Genomic DNA, 7232 nt, shown 5'->3' on the forward strand with positions numbered 1-7232 from the left:
TTGATTTTGTTTTTCGTAAATTTAGCCACTTGGCTTACAACCTGGGTAGCGTTTCCCAGCACCTTCCGCTCTTCCTACAGGCCAATGCCCGCAGTTGGCATCAAGGTGTTGGTAGTTTTCCTGTGTGTTAAGCCCAGTTGCTTGCCAGTTCTGAATTAGAATCAAAATTATAGTTTTATATTCTCTGCTGTCCTCTTTTTGCTCTGTTAGCCATGTCCACTGCCGACTACACCAGCTGTCGCAAGTGGAGTTATTAAGGCTTAGTTAAGTATCACCTCGTTATGCGAGGGAGGATAAATATTTCTAGAGCTAATGTCTTTCAATGAATTTATTTGGGGAATCATAAACAAATTTCACACATAACACAACAACAGATATGAGTACCAGTCCCAGGGCCAATGCCCGAGTGACGTCGTCCCAGTCGGATGTGGTGACGGTAGTCTCGGCTCAGCTTGGTTGTCTTGCGGTTGAGGGTCGAGTCAGGTCAGGATGTTCATGACGTGAAGTTCCTCTTTTTTTTTCGCGGTCCAGAGATGGGATCAGTCAGAAGATGGGGCCACACAGCTGATGGGAGTTCAGCTCATATGTGCGTCCACGAACTGATTTTCCTCTGGATTTTTATAGTCCTTATGCATGACTTGGCAAACATATGTTTATCGGTTTCTTACATCATTTGGCTAATCACACAGTTACACTCAGGTTGCTAGGTTACATTCCAGGGCTACTAAGTGATACTCTTATCTTTAATGTACACACTTTGGATATGTTTACATACTTTTGCTAGAGTTCTTTTTTGATTCTTAGTTTCTTAATTCTATTACATTCAATACAATTCTTAATTCTTAATTCCCTATTCTAATACATTCAGTACAGCCATCAAAAGACAGACACCCCACAAACCAAAGAAAACACCTTTGCTGACCACGCAGCCAAGGAAGTGGCAGAAGGAGAAGTGGTGCCGATCAAATTTCTGCCTCTACTGCCCTCTCACTTTCTCCCAGAGGAACCTGTCTATACGAAGGAAGAAATTCAACTAGCAAAGAGCTTAAAGGTTAAACAAAATGCCCTAAGGTAGTTCTGGTTGGATGATGGGAGACCCATGCTGCCAATGGTGTTGGGAAAAGATTGGCTATGAAAGATTCATAACTCCACCCACCTGGGAACCACAAAACTCACTGAACTGGCACAAAGAGAGTTTTCCATCCCTAACCTGAATAAAATCTCTAAGGACATTGTTGAAAGATGTAAAGCATCAAGGTTCCAGTTTTCAGGGCAGAGACTGAGAGGACAAGCACCGGGAGAAGTTTGGGAACTTGACTTCATGGAAATGACGGATGGACAGTATGGCTATCATTACCTCCTGGTCCTGGTGGATACCTTCCCTGGATGAGCAGAGGCTTTTCCTACCCAAACAGAGACAGCCCAGATAGTAGTCAAAAAATTACCAAATGATCTGGTACCAAGATTTGGCATCCCACCAGTCTGGGGTCTGATGATGTCCTGGCTTTTATAGCTCAAATATCAAAAAACTATTGCAAAAAGCTTACAAATTGACTGGAAGCTACATTGTATTTATCACCCCCAGAGTTCAGGACAGGTAGAAAGAATGAACAGATTCCTTAAGGAAACTTTGATTAAACTAATCTCAGAGACTAGCAAAACCTGGGTAAGTCTCCTTCCCTTTGCCCTGTTAAATGTAAAGTGTACTACTTATGTAAAAGGAATTACTCCATTTGAGATCATGTACTGGAGGCCCCCTCCCCTAATTCCCAAGTTAGGACTGGAATATGTGACTGAAGCTTCTAACCATAATCTTCTCAAGTCCCTACAGGCATTGCAGTATACGCTCCCCTCCATCCATAATCTTGTGTAGGAAACATGGACTGAAGCAGCCATGTCTCAGGACCAAGCCGGACTGGATCTGGGACCTGGGGACTGGGTCTGGGTATGACGACACTCAGCTCCAGACTTTCAGGCCCACTGGGACAGACCATATCCTGTCATCCTGACCATACCCTCGGCCGTCAAAGTGGCCAGATGCAGTCACTGGATTCAGCGCTCCCAACTGAAGAGAGCTCATCTGGAATATATCCCTCAGACATAGAGCCTCAAAAGGACAGACAATCCTCTAAAGGTCAAGTTGGTAAAAGACCCCCCTGGACTATTTTAACCTTGTTTTCCCTCCTTCTTCTAGTCTCATCAAAAGCCAATAATGTTTATGCTCCAGTTCTGTATAATTGGGTCCTAAGTCGTTCCTCTGATGGCCTTATTATAAGCAATATAAGTGCTATAGGAACCCCACAGTTAGACTTTGACCTGTGTAAACTGTTCTTGATCCCCGAAGCAGAGATGGGGAAAATGATGATAGAGCGGGACCCCTCCATTCACTGGATGAGCTGCAAGGTGGGCTCACCAAAAATATATTTCCAGAATGCTAAGTTCTATATCTGCCCTGCAGATGGGCCTCAGACATGTAATGGCCCAGAAGAATACCATTGTAAAAGTTGGGGATGTGAATCTATAGCTCCTTGGAAACAGTCTAACAAGGACAATTGGATATCTCTCCAAAAACTGGTCCCTAGCACTTCTAATCCTGGTGGATGGAAGCTACTAGTAAAACAAATGAGCCAAAAGGCTTGGGATACAGGGAAGAGCTGGGGCATCCGATTGTACATCTCTGGGACAGACCCCGGAACTGAGTTCGCCCACCAGAGATTTAAAGTTTCCACTGCCCCTTCTCTGCCAATAGGACTTAATCAGGTCTTGAACCCATTATCTGACACCAGGAAAAGACCCCAGCCTGAGGTTCCCAAGCTCCAGCCTGATATCACCCCAGGCACCCACACCCACAGCTATACAAGTCATTATATTATACATACAAGTTCCTCAATTACTCAAACCCCAGTCTAACTCAGGATTGTTGGTTATGCCTTGACCCCCAACCTCCTTACTATGTGGGAATTGGGGCACTTGCCGTCTTGGGAAACAATGAATCAGACATAAGGAACTTTAGTGTGCCAGAGATAAAAAACCAGACGGCAGTCTGTCCTTGGGGCTCCCAGCCAAACCTAACGCTAGGAAAACTGGAAGGACAAGGACTGTGTTTTTCTGTAGGAATTTATATGATGAGTCAGTCCCAATATCGGGGCAACTGCAATAAAACCTTCCACATAGACCGCCTAATGGAAGGGATGCCCCCTTACTACCTTGTTCCCCCCAAAGGCACCTGGTTTGCTTGGGAATCCAGACTTACATCTTGTATTAACCCCTTCATTCTTGACAAAATATCTGATCTCTGTATCCTTGTGCATCTCCTCCCTCAGGTTTACTATTATTCAGGGGAAGGTGGCCAAGAGCAGTTTGAGCTCCTAGCTAGAGCCCGACAGCATCGAGAACTGGGAGTAGCTACTGTCTTAATGCCCCTTTTGGTTGGGATAGGCATTGCAGGATCTGCCCGGACAGGAACAGCCGCCCTTATAACCCAAGATCAAAACTTCAAATTTCTGAGCAAACAGATTGATCAGGACTTATCTGAGTTAGAAAAATCTATAGGGCACCTGACAATATCCCTCAATTCCCTAGCAGAAGTAGTCCTTCAAAACAGAAGAGGGTTAGATCTACTCTTTATGCAACAAGGAGGTCTCTGCACGGCTTTGGGTGAACAGTGCTGTTTCTATGCCAATCACACTGGAATCATTAGAGAAAGCCTAAGTCTGGTGAAACAGGGGCTTCAAGAGAGAGAAAGGGCACAACTAGATATTCAAAATTGGTATGAATCACTCACTAACCTCTTAAGTGCACTGACTGGCCCCTTACTTTTAATCCTGATCGCATTGACCTGTGGACCTTGTTTGTTAAATGCCTTAGTCAGGTTTGTCAATCAATGGCTTAATTCAATAAAACTCATGGTGTTATGGAGTCAATATGACTCCTTCCAAACTAAATCAGTAGAAGACGATGAAATATCAAAGATTTGATTATTCTCCAACAGGAGTGGGGAATGTAACAGGCCCCTGACTAAAAGACATTCATCTTACCATCCTATGTGACCTGGCCTAGTTATTTTCCAGTTTCCCAGAAATTGCCTACACCCTATAGGGACCAGAAATCCTTAGAAGCTGCAACATGTCTGGCCGAGATCAGATAAGCTGTTGTCTAATGCCGTATCTGCTCCTGTCCATGCTTGCTTGCTCTGGGGAGTTGATAATAATTTTAAACTTTTACTGACATGCAAATATGTGCTTGAGTTTGAACCATGATGATTGGTCCCTTGTATTCCCATTTTTGCGAAATATCTGAGTATATATAAAAAGTCCTTGCAGCCTCCCTTTGGGGCTGCTCTCTGCACTTACTCCCTGAGTGCAAGGACAGGCCCGCTGTTAATAAAATCCTTCCTACCTCACCTTCAACCTCATGGCTGAATTCTTGGCAGTTTTCAGACTATAACACCAGGATGGCTGCAGTAGCAGCTCTCAGCAAAATGCAACTTCAGTAAGGAAAGCTGGCTCATCACTGGTTCCCCTTGGCCAGGGAGGAAGATATGAAGCCCACAGACAAAAAAAAAGAAAAGAAAAAAAAAGCCAATTGGAATCTTGGCCATGAAAGCAAACAAACAAAGCCTTAAAAAAATTCTCTCCATTTGTCTCCTTGAGCAAAAGCAAAAGGTGGTTTTCTCTCTAGTGAGAAATTTAAGCAAGCATGTAACTGTTGTCACTATTTGCTGCACAAAAGTCAAAATACTCGATCTTAAATACAGATATAATCATGTGGACGTAGCAAAGGAGACAAGAAAATACTAGGAATTATCATAATTGGAACTGTGATTACCTCCCATGAACCTATGGTCCTATCCTGTCCTGTGAACCTAAAATTGTGGTTGCATTTCCTGAGCCTGGAGTTGGGACTGTGGTCCCCTCCTATGACCCTGGAGCCATGGCACTCTTCTGAGAGCCTGAAGCTGTTACCCTCCCATGAGCTGAAGCTGTGCTTGCCTCCCACAAGCTGGCACTGTAGTTCCCTCATATGAGTCTGAAGCTGTGGCCACCTCTCATGAGCCATAGTGGTGGTGGCCCCCACCTGTGAGGTGAAGCTGTGGTCCCCTCTTGTGAACTAGAGGTGTGGTCTTGTCACATGAGCCTGGAGCTTTGGTCCCCTATGACGAGCCATGGTTCCACATTCCTCTGGCGATAAATAGATGGTGGAGCAGAGTGGAGGATGGAGGTCTTCCTGAGGTTGGGCAGTGGTTTCAACCTCCTTTGAGTAGGCTATATTCCCCATAGTCCCTCCCCTGAGGTTCCAGGTTGCTCAAGGCAATGACTTTGCCTCTGTTTTGGGCTTATGCTGGAGACATGGGAGGTCTCTTTAATTTGCAGATTTTGATCTTCAAAGGCTTGATTCCCTAGAATTGATTCTCTTCCACCTCCCCTGAATACCATCTGTAGTTTTGACTCCACATGTGATCCTGGGCATCCAGGCCTTGATGTTGAACCTCTTCCATTTCCAGGTATTAAGAGGTTTTCCATTATTTTTCTATTACTCTTCTACAGCCCCATTGTGCCTTCGCTTATGCCGTACAAAATAGAGATAAAAATCAGTCTCAGAAGTTTAAAAAACAAAGAACAATAGAAAGTACTATAACAACTAAACTGATAAAATTTTCAAACTAAAAATATATAATTGTATTTTAGAAAAATTAATTTTTATATATTATTTACTGGGCAGTACAACAGAGTCTGGGAAGTTATAAAAAGAAAAAGAAAAAGAACATACTGTAATAACTAAACTGATATATTCTCAAACTAAAAATATTAGATTTTAGAAGGCAAATTCCAATTTTTTAATAATATTTACTGACAAAACTGCACTATCAAGCTTCAACAATAATGTGAAATTTGTCACTGTTGCTGTAATGTGAGTTTGCCATTCACTCCCTTTCCAAATACTTCAATCTATACAAAGTTTTTCAAAGTAATCATGCCATTTCTTTAAATTTTTTATTTACTTTTATTTTTATCTATTTATTTGTGTATGAGTGTATTGCCTGCGTGTATGTAGGTGCACCCATGTTGTACAACCATTCCTCTTGGTGACCTACCAGAAGTAGATGGATGCAAGATACAGAGAAATCAAACTCGAACTAAGCTGAAACTTCTTCCCTGCTGGCCAGATTTCATAGTGCCAGATATTTCATTGCAGGCTTCTGGGAGTTGGGAGGAAGCTATCAGTGATTTTACGCAGTTGAGAACCCTATGGACTGCAATATCAACCTGCAAGACAAGACAAACACACTGGTTTAATAGTGACATGACTGCTGTGGGGGCAACTGAGTACTCTGATTGGTTTTGAGGCCCACTCCACAAGAGGCAATCCATACCTGGTACTGTAAACTTGGTTAAAAACCCATAGCTGAGAAGATCTTAGGCCCCAAGGGGAGCTTACTATTGTTTAGGTAAATTGAGCCAGCACCAAGTTGCCTTCTAAACACATTTACACCCACAGACAAATGTTACTCTCAATCTTAATTAGAAAACCTTCTCCTCACAATAAAAGGTGGCTGCTCCAGATACTGATAATAAGTGATGGTTGAGTGTGCAACGATCAGGAATGTCCCAAACAGGATATTCATACCACCCCCTCTAAGGCTCAGGAAATAACGTGGAAGAGGTGAGTAGAAAGGATGTAAGAAACAGAAAATGGGCAGGAGTGTTGTGAAAATCTGTCTTCTGTACACAACATGACTGGTACACTCATAAGCTTACAGAAGCTATGGCTAACTAAACAAGACTTGCACAAGATCAACCAGTCAAAATTCCAGCATGGATGGAATGTAACTGAGGAGCTACTTTCCGTTGATTGTGGCTGGGGGAGGGAGAGTAGTAATTTTTCTTTAGGGGCTGTGGCCATGGGTAGGTAGCTGATACATAAGTGGACGACCCCACACTCATGTGCATGTGAATAGTATTATGTAGTGGGATATAAAAACAAAGAGAACATGAAGTTGTGAGGGCCCAGAGAGAGCTGGAGAGGGATGGTAGAAGGCGAATATGATCATAATACATTGTTACATTATGAAATTCATTTTTTAATTTAAAAATATTTATTAGCATTGCTTTCTTTAATAAATGACATGATTGGGGCTGGAGAGATGGTTCTGTGGTAAAGAGCACTGGCTGCTCTTGCAGAGGACCTAGGTTCAGTTCCAAGCACCCACTGGTGGCTAACAATCATCTGTA

The sequence above is a fragment of the Nannospalax galili genome, unplaced genomic scaffold, assembly GCF_000622305.1.
Source record: "Nannospalax galili isolate Female #2095 unplaced genomic scaffold, S.galili_v1.0 scaffold1082, whole genome shotgun sequence".
Taxonomy (NCBI): Eukaryota; Metazoa; Chordata; class Mammalia; order Rodentia; family Spalacidae; genus Nannospalax; species Nannospalax galili.